This window comes from Oncorhynchus gorbuscha, linkage group LG23 (genome assembly GCF_021184085.1).
Source record: "Oncorhynchus gorbuscha isolate QuinsamMale2020 ecotype Even-year linkage group LG23, OgorEven_v1.0, whole genome shotgun sequence".
NCBI classification, from domain to species: domain Eukaryota; kingdom Metazoa; phylum Chordata; class Actinopteri; order Salmoniformes; family Salmonidae; genus Oncorhynchus; species Oncorhynchus gorbuscha.
In genome coordinates this window covers 68,854,441-68,879,313 of record NC_060195.1, presented here as the reverse complement: position 1 = coordinate 68,879,313, position 24,873 = coordinate 68,854,441, and the positions used below count along the sequence as shown (strand labels likewise).

Sequence of the window (24,873 nt, the reverse complement as noted above, 5' to 3'; positions counted from 1 at the left end):
AGGGACTAGTGTTCCCTGGTCTAAAGTAGTTCACTATATAGGGACTAGTGTTCCCTGGTCTAAAGTAGTTCACTATATAGGGACTAGTGTTCCCTGGTCTAAAGTAGTTCACTATATAGGGACTAGTGTTCCCTGTAGGACCTGGTCTAAAGTAGTTCACTATATAGGGACTAGTGTTCCCTGTAGGACCTGGTCTAAAGTAGTTCCTATATGAGGCACTAGTGTTCCCTGACCTGTACACCTGGTCTAAAGTAGTTGGTCACTAGTATTGAAGGGACTAGTGTTAGGACCTGGTCTAAGTGACTAGTGTTCTGGAGACACAACCAAACACCTGGTGCAACTATGACATTACCCATGGTGTTTTACTATGACATTGGGATATATTTGTGTGTGTGTTTGTGTGTTTGTGTTTGTGTGTGTGTGTGTGACTATTTGTGTGTGTGCATTTATTAGTGTGTTCAGTAGTCAACACTCCTGGGTCTCTCTATCCTGCCTGACATTGCCTTGTTCCATGTAGACCCTTTCAGCAACTACACCGACATACTGTACTCCTCTACTGCTGCCTCATCACTAACACAGACTCCTCTACTGCTGCCTCATCACTAACACAGACTCCTCTACTGCTGCCTCATCACTGGGGTGGCAGGGTAGCCTAGTGGTTAGAGCGTTGGACTAGTAACCGGAAGGTTGCAAGTTCAAATCCCCGAGCTGACGAGGTTCTGCCCCTGAACAGGCATTTAACCCACTGTTCCCAGGCCGTCATTGAAAATAAGAATTTGTTCTTAACTGACTTGCCTAGTAAAATAAAGGTAAAATAAAAATAAATAAAACACAGACTCCTCTACTGCTGCCTCATCACTAAACACAGACTCCTCTACTGCTGCCTCATCACTAACACAGACTCCTCTATGACTGCCTCATCACTAACACAGACTCCTCTATGACTGCCTCGTCACTAACACAGACTAGGCTCCTCATCACTAACACAGACTCCTCTCTCCTGTGGTCCAGTCATCACTAACACAGACTCCTCTACTCTCCTGTGGTCCAGTCATCACTAACACAGACTCTCCTACAGTCCAGTCTCCTCTCCTGTGGTCCAGTCATCACTAACACAGACTCCTCTCTCCCTGTGGTCCAGTCATCACTAACACAGACTCATCTAATCTCTCCTGTGGTCCAGTCATTTCTAACACAGACTCCTCTAATCTCTCCTGTGGTCCAGTCATCACTAAAACAGACTCCTCTAATCTCTCCTGTGGTCCAGTCACTAAAACAGACTCCTCTAATCTCTCCTGTGGTCCAGTCATCACTAACACAGACTCCTCTAATCTCCTGTGGTCCAGTCATCACTAACACAGACTCCTCTCCCTGTGGTCCAGTCATCACTAACACAGACTCCTCTGTCTCTCCTGTGGTCCAGTCATCACTAACACAGACTCATCTAATCTCTCCTGTGGTCCAGTCATCACTAACACAGACTCATCTAATCTCTCCTGTGGTCCAGTCATCACTAACACAGACTCATCTAATCTCTCCTGTGGTCCAGTTCACTAACACAGACTCATCTAATCTCTCCTGTGGTCCAGTTATCACTAACACAGACTCTCTAATCTCTCCTGTGGTCCAGTTCACTAACACAGACTCCTCTAGTCTCTCCTGTGGTCCAGTTATCACTAACACAGACTCCTCTAGTCTCTCCTGTGGTCCAGTTATCACTAACACAGACTCCTCTAGTCTCCTGTGGTAACCAGGTCCTAAAGTCCAGTTATCACTAACACAGACTCCTCTAATCTCTCCTGTGGTCCAGTTATCACTAACACAGACTCATCTAATCTCTCCTGTGGTCCAGTCATCACTAACACAGACTCCTCTGTCCTGTGGTCCAGTTATCACTAACACAGAATCCTCTCTCTCTGTGGTCCAGTTATCACTAACACAGACTCCTCTAATCTCTCCTGTGGTCCAGTCATCACTAACACAGAATCCTCTCTCCTGTGGTCCAGTTATCACTAACACAGACTCCTCTAATCTCTCCTGTGGTCCAGTCATCACTAACACAGACTCCTCTAATCTGTCCTGTGGTCCAGTCATCACTAACACAGACTCCTCTAGTCTCTCCTGTGGTCCAGTCATCACTAACACAGACTCCTATAATCTCTCCTGTGGTCCAGTCATCACTAACACAGACTCCTCTCCTGTGGTCCAGTTATCACTAACACAGACTCCTCTAATCTCTCCTGTGGTCCAGTCATCACTAACACAGACTCCTCTCTCCTGTGGTCCAGTTATCACTAACACAGACTCCTCTAATCTCTCCTGTGGTCCAGTCATCACTAACACAGACTCCTCTAATCTCTCCTGTGGTCCAGTCATCACTAACACAGACTCTCTCCTGTGGTCCAGTCATCACTAACACAGACTCCTCTAATCTCTCATGTGTCCAGTCATCACTAGTCAATCACTCCTGGGTCTCATCACTAACACAAACTCCTCTAATCTCTCCTGTGGTCCAGTCCACTGTAGACCCTCTCTCAGCAAACTCACTAATCTCTCCTGTAATCACACTAATCAGAATCTCTCTCCTGTGGTCCAGTCATCACTAACACAGAATCCTAACTCTCTCCTGTGGTCCATTAGTAATTTGCTCTCCCTGCGATTCATTAATAGATTACATTAGTGAGCAGAGACAAATATTAGATGTGTGTCTTCCAATCTAAAGTGTCTCTCAGAGACACAGAGAGATGAGAGGCAGATACATGAGGTGCACAGGAAGATAAGAATGATAGAGTGACACACAATGAGATATTATTTAATAGGGGAACGGAAGTTGGCCTCAGAATGACCCCACTGTATATTTATAACAGGAAGAGAGGACAGGTTATATCCCTGTATAGTTATAACAGGAAGAGAGGGACAGGGTTATATCCCTGTATATTTATAACAGGAAGAGAGGACAGGGTTATATCCCTGTATAGTTATAACAGGAAGAGAGGAACAGGGTTATATCCCTGTATATTTATAACAGGAAGAGAGGGACAGGGTTATATCCCTGTATAGTTATAACATGAAGAGAGGGACAGGGTTATATCCCTGTATAGTTATAACAGGAAGAGAGGGACAGGGTTATATCCCTGTATAGTTATAACAGGAAGAGAGGGACAGGGTTATATCCCTGTATAGTTATAACAGGAAGAGAGGGACAGGGTTATATCCCTGTATAGTTATAACAGGAAGAGAGGGACAGGGTTATATCCCTGTATAGTTATAACAGGAAGAGAGGAACAGGGTTATGTCTCTGTATATTTATAACAGGAAGAGAGGGACAGTGTTATATCCCTGTATAGTTATAACATGAAGAGAGGGACAGGGTTATATCCCTGTATAGTTATAACAGGAAGAGAGGGACAGGGTTATATCCCTGTATAGTTATAACAGGAAGAGAGGGACAGGGTTATATCCCTGTATAGTTATAACAGGAAGAGAGGGACAGGGTTATATCCCTGTATAGTTATAACAGGAAGAGAGGGACAGGGTTATATCAGTCTATAGTTATAACAGGAAGAGAGGGACAGGGTTATATCTCTGTATAGTTATAACAGGAAGAGATGGACAGGGTTATATCTCTGTATAGTTATAACAGGAAGAGAGGGACAGGGTTATATCAGTCTATAGTTATAACAGGAAGAGAGGGACAGGGTTATATCAGTCTATAGTTATAACAGGAAGAGAGGGACAGGGTTATATCAGTCTATAGTTATAACAGGAAGAGAGGGACAGGGTTATATCCCTGTATAGTTATAACATGAAGAGAGGGACAGGGTTATATCAGTCTGTAGTTATAACAGGAAGAGAGGGACAGGGTTATATCCCTGTATAGTTATAACAGGAAGAGAGGGACAGGGTTATATCCCTGTATAGTTATAACAGGAAGAGAGGGTTACCCTGTATAGTTATAACAGGAAGAGAGGGACAGGTTATATCCTGTATAGTTATAACAGGAAGAGAGGGACAGGGTTATATCCCTGTGTTATAACAGTTATAACATAGGAAGAGAGGGACAGGGTTATATCCCTGTATAGTTATAACAGGAAGAGAGGGACAGGGTTATATCCCTGTATAGTTATAACAGGAAGAGAGGGACAGGGTTATATCCCTGTATAGTTATAACAGGAAGAGAGGGACAGGGTTATATCCCTGTATAGTTATAACAGGAAGAGAGGGACAGGGTTATATCCCTGTATAGTTATAACAGGAAGAGAGGGACAGGGTTATATCCCTGTATAGTTATAACAGGAAGAGATGGACAGGGTTATATCCCTGTATAGTTATAACAGGAAGAGAGGGACAGGGTTATATCCCTGTATAGTTATAACAGGAAGAGAAGGACAGGGTTATATCCCTGTATAGTTATAACAGGAAGAGAGGGACAGGGTTATATCCCTGTATAGTTATAACAGGAAGAGAGGGACAGGGTTATATCCCTGTATAGTTATAACAGGAAGAGAGGGACAGGGTTATATCCCTGTATAGTTATAACAGGAAGAGAGGGACAGGGTTATATCCCTGTATAGTTATAACAGGAAGAGAGGACAGGGTTATATCCCTGTATAGTTATAACAGGAAGAGAGGGACAGGGTTATATCCCTGTATAGTTATAACAGGAAGAGATGGACAGGGTTATATCCCTGTATAGTTATAACAGGAAGAGAGGGACAGGGTTATATCCCTGTATAGTTATAACAGGAAGAGAGGGACAGGGTTATATCCCTGTATAGTTATAACAGGAAGAGAGGGACAGGGTTATATCCCTGTATAGTTATAACAGGAAGAGAGGGACAGAGTTATATCCCTGTATAGTTATAACAGGAAGAGAGGGACAGGGTTATATCCCTGTATAGTTATAACAGGAAGAGATGGACAGGGTTATATCCCTGTATAGTTATAACAGGAAGAGAGGGACAGGGTCATATCCCTGTATAGTTATAACAGGAAGAGAGGGACAGAGTTATATCCCTGTATAGTTATAACAGGAAGAGAGGGACAGAGTTATATCTCTGTATAGTTGTAACAGGAAGAGAGGGACAGGGTTATATCCCTGTATAGTTATAACAGGAAGAGAGGGACAGAGTTATATCCCTGTATAGTTATAACAGGAAGAGAGGGTCAGAGTTATATCCCTGTATAGTTATAACAGGAAGAGAGGGACAGAGTTATATCCCTGTATAGTTATAACAGGAAGAGAGGGACAGAGTTATATCCCTGTATAGTTATAACAGGAAGAGAGGGACAGGGTCATATCCCTGTATAGTTATAACAGGAAGAGAGGGACAGAGTTATATCCCTGTATAGTTATAACAGGAAGAGAGGGACAGGGTTATATCCCTGTATAGTTATAACAGGAAGAGAGGGACAGGGTTATATCCCTGTATAGTTATAACAGGAAGAGAGGGACAGAGTTATATCCCTGTATAGTTATAACAGGAAGAGAGGGACAGAGTTATATCCCTGTATAGTTATAACAGGAAGAGAGGGACAGGGTTATATCCCTGTATAGTTATAACAGGAAGAGAGGGACAGGGTTATATCCCTGTATAGTTATAACAGGAAGAGAGGGACAGGGTTATATCTATAAAATCCCTTTGTGATATGGAACAAGATCAACCCGACCTGGATGCCTGATTAGTGGAACAAGAGGAGGGTGTTCCTGGAGCAGCTGGGAAAGGCACTTGTAACCCCACACACTCAAAGAAGGGAGCGCCTCCCCTGCACAGCCTCTACAGTACTTCTGAAAGCTGTTCAGGGGGCTGAATCTTGTCCTGATCCACCTGAGGCTGCAGCTGGGAAAGGCAAGATGAGGAGATTCCAATTCTGCCCCCCAAAGAAGGACTGTGAAACAAATACTATGTGCTGCTGTGAGAAATACATGCACACACACACTTGCATACTGTCCTACATGTGCTAATTAGAGTTAATTGATTTATGTTCGTCATGTTTTTGTTTTGTATCTATTATCTTATTTAATTCATGTGTATTGTTGTTGTTTAAACACCTTGTGGGTGGGGGCAATGGTTCAGAAACATGGGAAAAGACTAGTATTTTGTGGTTGAATTCCTCATTGTACAGTATACAGGAGAAAGAGAAAAAGTGAGAAAAGGAGAGAATTAGAGAATTAGAGAGAGCATACTTAAATTCACACAGGACACTGGATAAGACAGGAGAAGTACTCCAGATATAACAAACTGACCCCAGCCCCCCGACACATAAACTACTGCAGCATAAATACTGGCGGCTACGACAGTAGGGGTCGGGAGACATTGTGGCACGGTCCGACGATACACCCGGACAAGGCCAAACAGGAAGGATATAACCCCACCCACTTTGCCAAAGCACTGCCCCCACACCACTAGAGGGATATTTTCAACCACCAACTTACTACCCTGAGACAAGGCTGAGTATAGCCCACGAAGATCACCCCCATGGCACAAACCCGAGGGGGGCGCCAACCCGGACAGGAAGATCACGTCAGTGACTCAACCCACTCAAGTGACGCACCCCTCCTAGGGACGGTATGAAAGAGCACCAGCAAGCCAGTGACTCAGCCCCAGTAATAGGGTTAGAGGCAGAGAATCCCATTTGAGAGAGGGGAACCGACCAGGCAGAGACAGCTAGGGCGGTTCGTCGCTCCATTGCCTTCCCATTCACCTTCACACCCCTGGGCCAGACTACACTCAATCATAGGACCTACTGAAGAGATGAGTCTTCAATAAAGACTTAAAGGTCGAGACCCAGTCTGCGTCTCATACATGGATAGGCAGACCATTCCGTAAAAATTGCTTCCAGCTGTTTGCTTAGAAACTCTAGGGACAGTAAGGAAGCCTGCATCTTGTGACCGTAGCGTACATGTAGGTATGTACGGCAGGACCAAATCAGAGAGATAGGTAGGAGCAAGCCCATGTAATGCTTTGTAGGTTAGCAGTAAAACCTTGAAATCAGCCCTTGCCTTAACAGGACGTCAGTGTAGGGAGGCTAGCACTGGAGTAATATGATCACATTTGTTTGGTTCAAGTCAAGATTCTAGCGGCCTTGTTTAGCACTAACTGAAGTTTATTTAGTGCTTTAGCTGGGTAGCCGGAAAGTAGAGCATTGCAGCAGTCTAGTCTAGTAGTAACAAAAGCATGGATAAATCTTTCTGCAAAATTTTTAGACAGAAGGTTTCTGATTTTTGCCACGTTATGAAGATGGAAAAAAAACAGTCCTTTAAGTATTCTTGATATGTTCATCAAAAGAGAGATCAGGGTCCAGAGTAACGCCGAGGTCCTTCACAGTTTTATTTGAGACGACTGTACAACCATCAAGATGAATTGTCAGATTCAACAGAAGATCTGTGTTTCTTGGGACCGAGAACAAGCATCTCTGTTTTGCCCGAGTTTAAAAGTAAAACATTGGCCGCCATCCGCTTCCTTATGTCTGAAACATACGCTACCAGGGAGGGACATTTTGGGGCTTCACCATGTTTTGTTGAAATGTACAGCTGTGTATCGTCCGCATAGCAGTGGAAGTTAACATTATGATTCCGGTCAAATATATAGTGAAAACAATAGTTTGCCCTGTTCTGTGAAGGGAGTAGTACACAGCGTTGTACGAGATCTTCAATTTCTTGGCAATTTCTCGAATGGAATAGCCTTCATTTCTCAGAAGAAGAATAGACTGACGAGTTTCAGAAGAAAGTTCTTTGTTTCTGGCCATTTTGAGCCTGTAATCGAACCCACAAATGCTGATGCTCTAGATACTCAACTCATCTAAAAAAGGCCAGTTTTATTGCTTCTTTAATCAGGACACAGTTTTCAGCTGTTCAAACTTAATTGCAAAAGGGTTTTCTAACGATCAATTAGCCTTTTAAAATGATAAAATTGGATTAGCTAACACAACGTGCCATTGGAATGCACAAGTGATGGTTGGTGATAATGGGCCTCTGTACGCCTATTTAGATATTCCATTACTAATCAGCCGTTTACAGCTATAATAGTCATTTACAACTATAACAAAGCCTACACTGTATTTCTGATCACATTATTTGAATGGCTTTTCTTTCAGAAACAAGGACATTTCTAAGTGACCCCAAACTTTTGAACAGTAGTGTATGTATATACACATCAATTACACTATACATATCTATATACACATCAATTATACTATACATCTCTATATACACATCAATTATACTATACATATCTATATACACATCAATTATACTATACATCTCTATATACACATCAATTACACTATACATATCTATATACACATCAATTATACTATACATATCTATATACACATCAATTATACTACACATATCTATATACACATCAATTATACTATACATATCTATATACACATCAATTATACTACACATCTATATACACATCAATAACACTATACATCTCTATATACACTTCAATTATACTATACATATCTATATACACATCAATTACACTATACAGCTCTATATACACATCAATTACACTATACATCTCTATATACACATCAATTACACTATACATATCTATATAGACATCAATTATACTACACATCTCTATATACACATCAATAACACTATACATCTCTATATACACTTCAATTATACTATACATATCTATATACACATCAATTACACTATACAGCTCTATATACACATCAATTACACTATACATCTCTATATACACATCAATTACACTATACATATCTATATAGACATCAATTATACTATACATATCTATATACACATCAATTACACTATACATCTCTATATACACATCAATTACACTATACATCTCTATATACACATCAATTACACTATACATATCTATATACACATCAATTACACTATACATATCTATATACACATCAATTACACTATACATCTCTATATACACATCAATTATACTATACATATCTATATACACATCAATTATACTATACTTATCTATATACACATCAATTATACTATACATCTCTATATACACATCAATTATACTACACATATCTACAGTTGAAGTCGGAAGTTTACATACACTTAGGTTGGAGTCATTAAAACTAGTTTTTCAACCACCCCACAAATTTCTTCTTAACAAACTCTAGTTTTGGCAAACCGGTTAGGACATCTACTTTGTGCATGACACGAGTAATTTTTCCAACAATTGTTTACAGACAGATTATTTCACTTATAATTCACTGTATCACAATTCCAGTGGGTCAGATGTTTACATACACTAAGTTGACTATGGCTTTAAACAGCTTGGAAAATTCCAGAAGATTATGTCATGGCTCTAGAAGCTTCTGATAGGCTAATTGACATAATTTAAGTCAATTGGAGGTGTACCTGTGGATGTATTTCATGGCCTACCATCAAACTCAGTGCCTCTTTCTTGACATCATGGGGAAATCAAATCAATCAGCCAAGACCTCACAATTCTGGTTCATCCTTGGAAGCAATTTCCAAATGCCTGAAGGTACCATGTTCATCTGTACAAACAATAGTTCACAAGTATAAACACCATGGGACCATGCTGCCATCATATCACTCAGGAAGGAGACGCGTTCTGTCTCCTAGAGATTAACGTACTTTTGTGCGAAAAGTGCAAATCAATCCTAGAACAACAGCAAAGGACCTTGTGAAGATGCTGGAGGAAACAGGTACAAACGTATCTATATCCACAGTAAAACGAGTCCTATATCGACTTAACCTGAAAGGCCGCTCAGCAAGGAAGAAGCCACTGCTCCAAAACTGCCATAAAAAAAGCCAGACTACGTTTTGCAACTGCACATGGGGACAAAGATCGTACTTTTCTGAGAAATGTCCTCTGGTCTGATGAAAAAAATAGAACTGTTTGGCCATAATGACCATTGTTATGTTTGGAGGAAAAGGGGAGGCTTGCAAGCCGAAGAACACCATCCCAACTGTGAAGCACAGGGTGGCAGCATCATGTTGTGGGGCTGCTTTGCTGCAGGAGGGACTGGTGCACTTCACAACATAGATGTCAAGAAAATGATGTGGATATATTGAAGCAAGGTCAAGGTCAAGGTATTGGAGTGGCCATCACAAAGCCCTGACCTCAATCCTGTAGAACATTTGTGGGTAGAACTGAAAAAGCGTGTGTGAGCAAGGAGGCCTACAAACCTGACTCAGTTACACCAACTCTGTCAGGAGAAATGGGCCAAAATTCACCCAACTTATTGTGGGAAGCTTGTGTAAGGATTCCCGAAATGTTTGACCCAAGTTAAACAATTTAAAGGCAATGCTACCAGGTACTAATTGAGTGTATGTAAACGTCTGACCCACTGGGAATGTGATGAAAGAAATACAAGCATTAAATCATATACAATAAATACAATAAATAAATCATTCTCTCTACTATTATTCTGACATATAACGTTCTTAAAATAAAGTGGTGATCCGAACTGACCTAAGACAGGGAATATTTACTAGGGTTAAATGTCAGGAATTGTGAAAAACTGAGTTTAAATGTATTTGGCTAAGGTGTATGTAAACTTCAAACTTAAACTGTATATACACTTCAATTACACTATACATATCTCAATACACATCTATTACACTATACATATCTATATACACATCAATTACACTATACATCTCTATATACACATCAATTACACTACATATCTATATACACATCAATTATACTATACATATCTATATACACATCAATTACACTATACATCTCTATATACACATCAATTATACTACACATATCTATATACACATCAATTACACTACACATATCTATATACACATCAATAATACTATACATATCTATATACACATCAATTATACTACACATATCTATATACACATCAATTACACTACATATCTATATACACATCAATTATACTATACGTATCTATATACACATCAATTATACTATACATCTCTATATACACATCAATTATACTATACATATCTATATACACATCAATTACACTATACATATCTATATACACATCAATTACACTATACATATCTATATACACATCAATTATACTATACTTATCTATATACACATCAATTATACTATACATATCTATATACACATCAATTATACTATACATCTCTATATACACATCAATTATACTACACATATCTACAGTTGAAGTCGGAAGTTTACATACACTTAGGTTGGAGTCATTAAAACTAGTTTTTCAACCACCCCACAAATTTCTTCTTAACAAACTATAGTTTTGGCAAGCCGGTTAGGACATCTACTTTGTGCATGACACGAGTAATTTTTCCAACAATTGTTTACAGACAGATTATTTCACTTATAATTCACTGTATCACAATTCCAGTGGGTCAGATGTTTACATACACTAAGTTGACTATGCCTTTAAACAGCTTGGAAAATTCCAGAAGATTATGTCATGGCTCTAGAAGCTTCTGATAGGCTAATTGACATAATTTAAGTCAATTGGAGGTGTACCTGTGGATGTATTTCATGGCCTACCTTCAAACTCAGTGCCTCTTTCTTGACATCATGGGAAAATCAAAATCAATCAGCCAAGACCTCACAATTCTGGTTCATCCTTGGAAGCAATTTCCAAATGCCTGAAGGTACCATGTTCATCTGTACAAACAATAGTTCACAAGTATAAACACCATGGGACCATGCTGCCATCATACCACTCAGGAAGGAGACGCGTTCTGTCTCCTAGAGATTAACGTACTTTTGTGCGAAAAGTGCAAATCAATCCTAGAACAACAGCAAAGGACCTTGTGAAGATGCTGGAGGAAACAGGTACAAACGTATCTATATCCACAGTAAAACGAGTCCTATATCGACTTAACCTGAAAGGCCGCTCAGCAAGGAAGAAGCCACTGCTCCAAAACTGCCATAAAAAAGCCAGACTACGTTTTGCAACTGCACATGGGGACAAAGATCGTACTTTTCTGAGAAATGTCCTCTGGTCTGATGAAAAAAAATAGAACTGTTTGGCCATAATGACCATTGTTATGTTTGGAGGAAAAAGGGGGAGGCTTGCAAGCTGAAGAACACCATCCCAACTGTGAAGCACAGGGTGGCAGCATCATGTTGTGGGGCTGCTTTGCTGCAGGAGGGACTGGTGCACTTCACAACATAGATGTCAAGAAAATGATGTGGATATATTGAAGCAAGGTCAAGGTCAAGGTATTGGAGTGGCCATCACAAAGCCCTGACCTCAATCCTGTAGAACATTTGTGGGTAGAACTGAAAAAGCGTGTGTGAGCAAGGAGGCCTACAAACCTGACTCAGTTACACCAACTCTGTCAGGAGAAATGGGCCAAAATTCACCCAACTTATTGTGGGAAGCTTGTGTAAGGATTCCCGAAATGTTTGACCCAAGTTAAACAATTTAAAGGCAATGCTACCAGGTACTAATTGAGTGTATGTAAACTTCTGACCCACTGGGAATGTGATGAAAGAAATACAAGGATTAAATCATATACAAGAAATACAATAAATAAATCATTCTCTCTACTATTATTCTGACATATAACGTTCTTAAAATAAAGTGGTGATCCGAACTGACCTAAGACAGGGAATATTTACTAGGGTTAAATGTCAGGAATTGTGAAAAACTGAGTTTAAATGTATTTGGCTAAGGTGTATGTAAACTTCAAACTTAAACTGTATATACACTTCAATTACACTATACATATCTCAATACACATCGATTACACTATACATCTCTATATACACATCAATTACACTATACATATCTATATACACATCAATTACACTACACATATCTATATACACATCAATTACACTACATATCTATATACACATCAATTACACTACACATATCTATATACACATCAATTACACTACACATATCTATATACACATCAATTACACTACATATCTATATACACATCAATTATACTACACATATCTATATACACATCAATTACACTATACATATCTATATACACATCAATTACACTATACATATCTATATACACATCAATTATACTATACATATCTATATACACATCAATTACACTACACATATCTATATACACATCAATTACACTACATATCTATATACACATCAATTACACTATACCTATCTATATACACATCAATTACACTATACCTATCTATATACACATCAATTATACTACACATATGTATATACACATCAATTACACTACACATATCTATATACACATCAATTACACAGAACATGAAAAGCAAAACACAATCATATGGAACAAAACATTCTTCAGTAAGAAGCCCTCTAACGTCTGCTTGAATTTCCCTCAACTCCTAAACTCCACCAACTTTAATGAGTTTTGGAGATCATTTCACATGAGAGGCCCAAAAAAACTAAAAGCATATTTCCCTAACTGGGTGGAGATTGATGGGATCTCCATGATCAGTCATCCCTGAGTCTTGTCTGCTTAACTTACTTTTTACACATTTTGTTACATTACAGACTTATTCTAAAATTTATTAAATCAATGTTTTTCCTCATCAATCTGCACACAGTACCCCATAATGACAAAGAAAAGCAGGTTTTTAGAAATGTTGGCACATTTATATATATATTTTTTTAAATAGAAATACCTTATTTTACGTAAGTATTCAGACCCTTTGCTGTGAGACTGGAAATTGAGCTCAGGTGCATCCTGTTTCCATTGATCCTTGAGATGAGATGTTTCTACAACTTGATTGGAGTCCACCTGTGGTAAATGAAATTGATTGGTCATGATTTGTCTGGTTAACTTATATGTCTGAAGACGGTTTCGATTTTTATACTTCAGAAGTTTTAGACGTCAATAATAAATGTATCCCATTTTTGCTTTCCCATAATTCATCTGTCTGTTATTTGTTTACCTCTGTGGCTTCCTACGACCCACACTGGAGAATAAGTGTTAAACGCCGCATCTAAGTGTTTTGGTTGGTCCATTGGTATTCCAGAGCACTCGTCTCTTTGGCCGAGGCTTTTGTTTTCCCGTGGTGATTGGTGGGGGGGCTCTAGTTCATTTAAATGCAGCGAGGCAATGACGCCGTTGGCTCTTATTAGAAGAGCAAGCCCATGCTTAGCTCCTTAAGTGCAGAGTGTCTCTGACTCAATTTTCATTTGTGGCCATTATTGAATTTAGTCTCCCACCTGATTGCATTTTGTGTCACCTCTAAAAACAAAGTCCCTGAGGATTTAGCCAGAGTTAGTGACAAGCATTGGGCGTATTGGCGAAGAAATTAGACAGGTGGAGGCAAAGTTTCAGATTGACACTTTGAGAGAGTGTTGTGATTTTTAAAACCGGTTTTAAGGCTATCAGTGTGTTAGGTGTAAGTTAAATTTGATTTAGATTGACTGGGTTTATTGTTTTCAGTTTACTTTATAGTGATACAGAGAGACACAGACACAGACACAGACACAGACACAGACACAGACACAGACACAGACACAGACACAGACACAGACACAGACACAGACACAGACACTGACACTGACACTGACACTGACACAGACACAGACACAGACAAACAGAGATGACAAGACATTAATTTGGCACTCCATCTGTCGAGACAGCTGAGAAGAAAAAATAATTCCCCCATCGTCCTTCCCTCCATCCTCCTTCCCTCCATCCTCCTTCCCTACATCCCTCCATCCTCCTTCCCTCCATCCACCTTCCCTCCATCCTCCTTCCCTCCATCCCTCCATCCTCCTTCCCTCCATCCTCCTTCCCTCCATCCTCCTTCCCTCCATCCCTCCATCCTCCGTCCCTCCTTCCCTCCTTCCCTCCTTCCCTCCATCCCTCCTTCCCTCCTTCCCTCCATCCCTCCATCCCTCCTTCCCTCCTTCCCTCCTTCCCTCCATCCCTCCTCCCCTCCTTCCCTCTGTCCCTCCTTCCCTCCATCCTTCCTTCCCTCCTTCCCTCCATCCCTCCAGCCCTCCATCCCTCCTTCCCTCCTTCCTCCATCCATCCTTCCCTCCTTCCCTCCTTCTGTCCTTCCCTCCATCCCTCCTTCCCTCGTTCCCTCCTTCCCTCCTTCCCTCCATCCCTCCTTCCCTCCTTCCCTCCATCCTCCTTCCCTCCTTCCCTCCATCCTCCTTCCCTCCTTCCCTCCATCCCTCCTTCCCTCCATCCCTCCTTCCCTCCCTCCTTCCCTCCATCCCTCCTTCCCTCCTCCCTCCTTCCCTCCTTCCAGCTCGCTGCCTTCACCAGATACCATAATCCTTTAATATGGGGCATTTTTCATAAGGATTCATTGTGAAACAATATCATTTGAGATGGCACAATTTAATCAGGGGCCTTAAAACACAATTATGGTTATCAGGATGGACAGAGCGTGAGGGGAGGGGAGTAGAGGGGGAGGCCTCCCCCACACTGTCTGCATGCCTTGTACTCCTCTCCTCTCTTTCCTACTGAACAATATGTTCATCTGGCTGGCAGAGACAGGAGGAGAAGAGGACTCAGGAGACCTCTTCTGTTTACACTCTATTCTGTTTAGAGACAAATATGTCTACGCCGTCTTCAGATGGGGACTTTTACAGCTTTTTAAATGGGTTTGGTGTAATGATATGAAGGGCTGCCAACTTTTGAAGAAAGCTTGGATTGAGATTTGCTATGTGAATTTCATTGCCCCCTGGCACAATCCCTAGAAGGTTGACTGGGGAAAATGTTACTGTTTTAAAGCTCATTTCCTGCCATTCTACATGTTTTGACTTTCGGCCTATGAGCAGGGTCAAGAATAGAACACCAAAAAACCCTGGTTAGGTGTAGTCAGGATGCTTTGAACATTAACTTAACACTCACAATTCGATGACTGTTACTAAGTTTAAAGTATGCTGTTGTTATTATTTTGTAACATATGTTTAGGTGGTTTGACATTTCATTCAAACAGTGATGAAATGAGAAAGGGAGAATCCTGCTTGCTCTCCAGGAGGGTTGGCCACTCCTCAGGGCTGGGTGTTAGAAAATGGTACATAGACGGTACATGGTACATACCTATTAATGTGTCTCCTATGTAGTACTTTTCAAATGTACTGTAATATGCCCACAGTGTGTGTGACTTTGGTCTTGGATTGATATCTGTCCATCAATCAGCTGTCAATTGTTGTCACTTGGCATAACTTGTTGGTGCTTTTCTGTTCTCTCCCAGTGTGGGAAACATCGGCCATTTTGGATCAATGTTTCTTCCTTTATGTCCACAGTAATCGGATTCAATAGATGTATTCCGGACTATATTGTGGCCAGCTACAGTATATTGTTAAATGGTTATTCATTGGATTGTATTGGAGTGGTTTTCACTGAAGCTGTTACTTTGACATTAGCCTCAGCATTATTTTTAGCTAAACATACTAGGAGGCACAGAGTGGCTATCGATTAATGAGTCTAGTTTCCTTTGGGACCAGCTGCTTCCTATTTATTAATGAGACTAGTTTCCTTTGGGTCTAGCTGCCTCCTATTTATTAATGAGTCTAGTTTCCTTTGGGACTAGCTGCCTCCTATTTATTAATGAGACTAGTTTCCTTTGAGACAAGCTGCCTCCTATTTATTAATGAGACTAGTTTCCTTTGAGACTAGCTGCCTCCTATTTATTAATGAGACTAGTTTCCTTTGAGACTAGCTGCCTCCTATTTATTAATGAGACTAGTTTCCTTTGGGTCTAGCTGCTTCCTATTTATTAATGAGTCTAGTTTCCTTTGGGTCTAGCTGCTTCCTATTTATTAATGAGACTAGTTTCCTTTGGGTCTAGCTGCTTCCTATTTATTAATGAGACTAGTTTCCTTTGGGTCTAGCTGCTTCCTATTTATTAATGAGACTAGTTTCCTTTGGGTCTAGCTGCTTCCTATTTATTAATGAGACTAGTTTCCTTTGGGACAAGCTGCCTCCTATTTATTAATGAGACTAGTTTCCTTTGGGACTAGCTGCCTCCTATTTATTAATGAGACTAGTTTCCTTTGGGTCTAGCTGCCTCCTATTTATTAATGAGTCTAGTTTCCTTTGGGTCTAGCTGCTTCCTATTTATTAATGAGACTAGTTTCCTTTGAGACTAGCTGCCTCCTATTTATTAATGAGTCTAGTTTCCTTTGGGTCTAGCTGCTTCCTATTTATTAATGAGACTAGTTTCCTTTGGGTCTAGCTGCTTCCTATTTATTAATGAGTCTAGTTTCCTTTGGGTCTAGCTGCTTCCTATTTATTAATGAGACTAGTTTCCTTTGGGTCTAGCTGCTTCCTATTTATTAATGAGACTAGTTTCCTTTGAGACTAGCTGCCTCCTATTTATTAATGAGTCTAGTTTCCTTTGGGTCTAGCTGCTTCCTATTTATTAATGAGACTAGTTTCCTTTGGGTCTAGCTGCTTCCTATTTATTAATGAGACTAGTTTCCTTTGGGTCTAGCTGCTTCCTATTTATTAATGAGACTAGTTTCCTTTGGGTCTAGCTGCTTCCTATTTATTAATGAGACTAGTTTCCTTTGAGACTAGCTGCTTCCTATTTATTAATGAGACTAGTTTCCTTTGAGACTAGCTGCTTCCTATTTATTAATGAGACTAGTTTCCTTTGGGTCTAGCTGCTTCCTATTTATTAATGAGACTAGTTTCCTTTGGGTCTAGCTGCTTCCTATTTATTAATGAGACTAGTTTCCTTTGGGTCTAGCTGCCTCCTATTTATTAATGAGACTAGTTTCCTTTGGGTCTAGCTGCCTCCTATTTATTAATGAGACTAGTTTCCTTTGAGACTAGCTGCTTCCTATTTATTAATGAGACTAGTTTCCTTTGGGTCTAGCTGCCTCCTATTTATTAATGAGACTAGTTTCCTTTGGGTCTAGCTGCTTCCTATTTATTAATGAGACTAGTTTCCTTTGGGTCTAGCTGCTTCCTATTTATTAATGAGACTAGTTTCCTTTGGGTCTAGCTGCTTCCTATTTATTAATGAGACTAGTTTCCTTTGGGACCAGCTGCCTCCTATTTATTAAGAGACTAGTTTCCTTTGGGTCTAGCTGCTTCCTATTTATTAATGAGACTAGTTTCCTTTGGGTCTAGCTGCCTCCTATTTATTAATGAGACTAGTTTCCTTTGGGACCAGCTGCCTCCTATTTATTAATGAGACTAGTTTCCTTTGGGTCTAGCTGCTTCCTATTTATTAATGAGTCTAGTTTCCTTTGGGTCTAGCTGCCTCCTATTTATTAATGAGACTAGTTTCCTTTGGGTCTAGCTGCCTCCTATTTATTAATGAGTCTAGTTTCCTTTGGGTCTAGCTGCCTCCTATTTATTAATGAGTCTAGTTTCCTTTGGGTCTAGCTGCCTCCTATTTATTAATGAGACTAGTTTCCTTTGGGTCTAGCTGCTTCCTATTTATTAATGAGTCTAGTTTCCTTTGGGTCTAGCTGCCTCCTATTTATTAATGAGACTAGTTTCCTTTGGGACTAGCTGCCTCCTATTTATTAATGAGACTAGTTTCCTTTGAGACAAGCTGCCTCCTATTTATTAATGAGACTAGTTTCCTTTGGGTCTAGCTGCCTCCTATTTATTAATGAGACTAGTTTCCTTTGGGTCTAGCTGCTTCCTATTTATTAATGAGACTAGTTTCCTTTGGGTCTAGCTGCTTCCTATTTATTAATGAGACTAGTTTCCTTTGGGTCTAGCTGCTTCCTATTTATTAATGAGTCTAGTTTCCTTTGGGTCTAGCTGCCTCCTATTTATTAATGAGACTAGTTTCCTTTGGGTCTAGCTGCTTCCTATTTATTAATGCGACTAGTTTCCTTTGGGTCTAGCTGCCTCCTATTTATTAATGAGAATAGTTTCCTTTGGGTCTAGCTGCTTCCTATTTATTAATGAGACTAGTTTCCTTTGAGACTAGCTGCTTCCTATTTATTAATGAGTCTAGTTTCCTTTGCGTCTAGCTGCCTCCTATTTATTAATGAGACTAGTTTCCTTTGGGTCTAGCTGCCTCCTATTTATTAATGAGTCTAGTTTCCTTTGGGTCTAGCTGCTTCCTATTTATTAATGAGACTAGTTTCCTTTGGGTCTAGCTGCTTCCTATTTATTAATGAGACTAGTTTCCTTTGGGTCTAGCTGCTTCCTATTTATTAATGAGTCTAGTTTCCTTTGGGTCTAGCTGCTTCCTATTTATTAATGAGACTAGTTTCCTTTGGGTCTAGCTGCCTCCTATTTATTAATGAGTCTAGTTTCCTTTGAGACAAGCTGCTTCCTATTTATTAATGAGAATAGTTTCCTTTGGGTCTAGCTGCTTCCTATTTATTAATGAGACTAGTTTCCTTTGAGACTAGCTGCTTCCTATTTATTAATGAGTCTAGTTTCCTTTGCGTCTAGCTGCCTCCTATTTATTAATGAGACTAGTTTCCTTTGGGTCTAGCTGCCTCCTATTTATTAATGAGTCTAGTTTCCTTTGGGTCTAGCTGCTTCCTATTTATTAATGAGACTAGTTTCCTTTGGGTCTAGCTGCTTCCTATTTATTAATGAGTCTAGTTTCCTTTGGGTCTAGCTGCTTCCTATTTATTAATGAGACTAGTTTCCTTTGGGTCTAGCTGCCTCCTATTTATTAATGAGTCTAGTTTCCTTTGAGACAAGCTGCTTCCTATTTATTAATGAGACTAGTTTCCTTTGGGTCTAGCTGCTTCCTATTTATTAATGAGACTAGTTTCCTTTGGGTCTAGCTGCTTCCTATTTATTAATGAGACTAGTTTCCTTTGGGTCTAGCTGCTTCCTATTTATTAATGAGACTAGTTTCCTTTGAGACTAGCTGCTTCCTATTTATTAATGAGACTAGTTTCCTTTGAGACTAGCTGCTTCCTATTTATTAATGAGTCTAGTTTCCTTTGCGTCTAGCTGCCTCCTATTTATTAATGAGACTAGTTTCCTTTGGGTCTAGCTGCCTCCTATTTATTAATGATAATAGTTTCCTTTGGGTCTAGCTGCTTCCTATTTATTAATGAGACTAGTTTCCTTTGAGACTAGCTGCTTCCTATTTATTAATGAGTCTAGTTTCCTTTGCGTCTAGCTGCCTCCTATTTATTAATGAGACTAGTTTCCTTTGGGTCTAGCTGCCTCCTATTTATTAATGAGTCTAGTTTCCTTTGGGTCTAGCTGCTTCCTATTTATTAATGAGACTAGTTTCCTTTGGGTCTAGCTGCTTCCTATTTATTAATGAGACTAGTTTCCTTTGGGTCTAGCTGCTTCCTATTTATTAATGAGTCTAGTTTCCTTTGGGTCTAGCTGCTTCCTATTTATTAATGAGACTAGTTTCCTTTGGGTCTAGCTGCCTCCTATTTATTAATGAGTCTAGTTTCCTTTGAGACAAGCTGCTTCCTATTTATTAATGAGACTAGTTTCCTTTGGGTCTAGCTGCTTCCTATTTATTAATGAGACTAGTTTCCTTTGGGTCTAGCTGCTTCCTATTTATTAATGAGACTAGTTTCCTTTGGGACTAGCTGCCTCCTATTTATTAATGAGTCTAGTTTCCTTTGAGACAAGCTGCCTCCTATTTATTAATGAGACTAGTTTCCTTTGGGACCAGCTGCCTCCTATTTATTAATGAGACTAGTTTCCTTTGGGACTAGCTGCCTCCTATTTATTAATGAGTCTAGTTTCCTTTGAGACAAGCTGCCTCCTATGTATTAATGAGACTAGTTTCCTTTGGGTCTAGCTGCTTCCTATTTATTAATGAGACTAGTTTCCTTTGAGACAAGCTGCCTCCTATTTATTAATGAGACTAGTTTCCTTTGGGTCTAGCTGCTTCCTATTTATTAATGAGACTAGTTTCCTTTGAGACAAGCTGCCTCCTATTTATTAATGAGACTAGTTTCCTTTGGGTCTAGCTGCTTCCTATTTATTAATGAGACTAGTTTCCTTTGGGTCTAGCTGCCTCCTATTTATTAATGAGACCAGTTTCCTTTGGGTCTAGCTGCTTCCTATTTATTAATGAGACTCGTTTCCTTTGGGTCTAGCTGCTTCCTATTTATTAATGAGACTAGTTTCCTTTGGGTCTAGCTGCTTCCTATTTATTAATGAGACTAGTTTCCTTTGGGACCAGCTGCCTCCTATTTATTAATGAGACTAGTTTCCTTTGCGTCTAGCTGCTTCCTATTTATTAATGAGACTAGTTTCCTTTGGGTCTAGCTGCCTCCTATTTATTAATGAGACTAGTTTCCTTTGGGACTAGCTGCTTCCTATTTATTAATGAGACTAGTTTCCTTTGGGACCAGCTGCCTCCTATTTATTAATGAGACTAGTTTCCTTTGGGACTAGCTGCCTCCTATTTATTAATGAGACTAGTTTCCTTTGGGACCAGCTGCCTCCTATTTATTAATGAGACTAGTTTCCTTTGGGACCAGCTGCCTCCTATTTATTAATGAGACTAGTTTCCTTTGGGTCTAGCTGCTTCCTATTTATTAATGAGACTAGTTTCCTTTGGGTCTAGCTGCTTCCTATTTATTAATGAGACTCGTTTCCTTTGGGTCTAGCTGCTTCCTATTTATTAATGAGACTAGTTTCCTTTGGGTCTAGCTGCTTCCTATTTATTAATGAGACTAGTTTCCTTTGGGACCAGCTGCCTCCTATTTATTAATGAGACTAGTTTCCTTTGGGTCTAGCTGCTTCCTATTTATTAATGAGACTAGTTTCCTTTGGGTCTAGCTGCTTCCTATTTATTAATGAGACTAGTTTCCTTTGGGACCAGCTGCCTCCTATTTATTAATGAGACTAGTTTCCTTTGCGTCTAGCTGCCTCCTATTTATTAATGAGACTAGTTTCCTTTGGGTCTAGCTGCTTCCTATTTATTAATGAGACTAGTTTCCTTTGGGTCTAGCTGCTTCCTATTTATTAATGAGACTAGTTTCCTTTGCGTCTAGCTGCCTCCTATTTATTAATGAGACTAGTTTCCTTTGGGTCTAGCTGCTTCCTATTTATTAATGAGACTAGTTTCCTTTGGGACCAGCTGCCTCCTATTTATTAATGAGACTAGTTTCATTTGGGTCTAGCTGCCTCCTATTTATTAATGAGACTAGTTTCCTTTGAGACTAGCTGCCTCCTATTTATTAATGAGACTAGTTTCCTTTGGGTCTAGCTGCTTCCTATTCATTAATGAGACTAGTTTCCTTTGGGACTAGCTGCCTCCTATTTATTAATGAGACTAGTTTCCTTTGGGTCTAGCTGCTTCCTATTTATTAATGAGACTCGTTTCCTTTGGGTCTAGCTGCTTCCTATTTATTAATGAGACTCGTTTCCTTTGGGTCTAGCTGCTTCCTATTTATTAATGAGACTAGTTTCCTTTGGGACTAGCTGCCTCCTATTTATTAATGAGACTAGTTTCCTTTGGGTCTAGCTGCTTCCTATTTATTAATGAGACTAGTTTCCTTTGGGTCTAGCTGCTTCCTATTTATTAATGAGACTAGTTTCCTTTGGGTCTAGCTGCTTCCTATTTATTAATGAGACTAGTTTCCTTTGGGACCAGCTGCCTCCTATTTATTAATGAGACTAGTTTCCTTTGGGACCAGCTGCCTCCTATTTATTAATGAGACTCGTTTCCTTTGGGACTAGCTGCCTCCTATTTATTAATGAGACTAGTTTCCTTTGGGACCAGCTGCCTCCTATTTATTAATGAGACTCGTTTCCTTTGGGACTAGCTGCCTCCTATTTATTAATGAGACTAGTTTCCTTTGGGTCTAGCTGCTTCCTATTTATTAATGAGACTAGTTTCCTTTGGGACCAGCTGCCTCCTATTTATTAATGAGACTCGTTTCCTTTGGGACTAGCTGCCTCCTATTTATTAATGAGACTAGTTTCCTTTGGGTCTAGCTGCCTCCTATTCATTAATGAGACTAGTTTCCTTTGGGTCTAGCTGCTTCCTATTTATTAATGAGACTAGTTTCCTTTGAGACAAGCTGCCTCCTATTTATTAATGAGACTAGTTTCCTTTGGGACCAGCTGCCTCCTATTTATTAATGAGACTAGTTTCCTTTGGGTCTAGCTGCTTCCTATTCATTAATGAGACTAGTTTCCTTTGGGTCTAGCTGCTTCCTATTTATTAATGAGACTAGTTTCATTTGGGTCTAGCTGCTTCCTATTTATTAATGAGACTAGTTTCATTTGGGTCTAGCTGCTTCCTATTTATTAATGAGACTCGTTTCCTTTGGGTCTAGCTGCTTCCTATTTATTAATGAGACTAGTTTCATTTGGGTCTAGCTGCTTCCTATTTATTAATGAGACTAGTTTCCTTTGGGTCTAGCTGCTTCCTATTTATTAATGAGACTAGTTTCCTTTGGGTCTAGCTGCTTCCTATTCATTAATGAGACTAGTTTCATTTGGGTCTAGCTGCTTCCTATTTATTAATGAGACTAGTTTCATTTGGGTCTAGCTGGTTCCTATTTATTAATGAGACTAGTTTCCTTTGGGTCTAGCTGCTTCCTATTCATTAATGAGACTAGTTTCATTTGGGTCTAGCTGCTTCCTTCCTGCTATGCCAAGGCTTCTGTACTTTCCAATGTCCAGTTGGAATGAAGCAACATACTTAGAATGCATTCTAAGTAGAATGGTACTGTCATATTGAAATAGCCCTTTGTTTCATATAGGTGGGTATTTAGTTGTTGCGTCCCAATTGGTGCCCTGTTCCCTATATTATGCAGTACTTTAGACCAGAGACGTCTGGGCTCTGAAGGGAATAAAGTGCCATCAGGCTGATCTGATGTAGCCGCTCTGCCAAAGACTGAATCAGGACTGAGGGTCATATTTTATGCTGCATATGCGGCTCCACACTTCTCCCCTTTTCACTTCCTCCTCACTTTAACAGACACAAGGGTTGTGTCCCAAACGGCACCCTATTCCCTATATATTGCACTACTATTGACCAGGGCCCATAGCTTGGGATGCAGACGAGCGATGACCACAGACTCCACTTGCACACTCCTCTGTGTCTAACGCAGAACAAACTCTCTTCTTCCCTCTCTCTCTCTCTCTCTCTCTCTCTCTCTCTCTCTCTCTCTCTCTCTCTCTCTCTCCCTCTCTCTCTCGTGGCATTTTGTCCTGACCTATGTCTACAACATGCTTCAGCTCTGTGGGGGTGATGAAACCCAGACATAACGTGGCTTAAGTCCTGACCTATGGCTACAACATGCTTCAGCTCTGTGGGGGTGATGAAACCCAGACATAACGTGGCTTAAGTCCTGACCTATGGCTACAACATGCTTCAGCTCTGTGGGGGTGATGAAACCCAGACATAACGTGGCTTAAGTCCTGACCTATGGCTACAACATGCTTCAGCTCTGTGGGGGTGATGAAACCTAGACATAACGTGGCTTAAGTCCTGACCTATGGCTACAACATGCTTCAGCTCTGTGGGGGTGATGAAACCCAGACATAACGTGGCTTAAGTCCTGACCTATGGCTACAACATGCTTCAGCTCTGTGGGGGTGATGAAACCTAGACATAACGTGGCTTAAGTCCTGACCTATGGCTACAACATGCTTCAGCTCTGTGGGGGTGATGAAACCTAGACATAACGTGGCTTAAGTCCTGACCTATGGCTACAACATGCTTCAGCTCTGTGGGGGTGATGAAACCTAGACATAACGTGGCTTAAGTCCTGACCTATGGCTACAACATGCTTCAGCTCTGTGGGGGTGATGAAACCTAGGCATAACGTTTAAGACCTGACCTATGGCTACAACATGCTTCAGCTCTGGTGGTGTTTTGCAGGTGGCTGACTACACACAGATGTGAGACAGGGTGGGGTATTTATTTTTTATTTTTTATTGAATTGCATTTGTGGGAGGATGGGGGGGTTCTGAGTGTGTGTGTGTGTACGTTTGTGTGTGTGCGTGCGCATGTGTGTTCCAACTTGTAC

At 40.2% G+C, this 24,873-nt stretch overlaps 1 protein-coding gene across 1 annotated transcript in view; it reads left to right on the top strand.

Annotated features, from left to right (window-relative positions):
- Window positions 1–24,873, top strand: part of LOC124010736 (receptor tyrosine-protein kinase erbB-4-like) — a 129,738-nt gene that overhangs the window by 104,679 nt on the left and 186 nt on the right. The gene's annotated exons all lie outside the window — the stretch shown is intronic.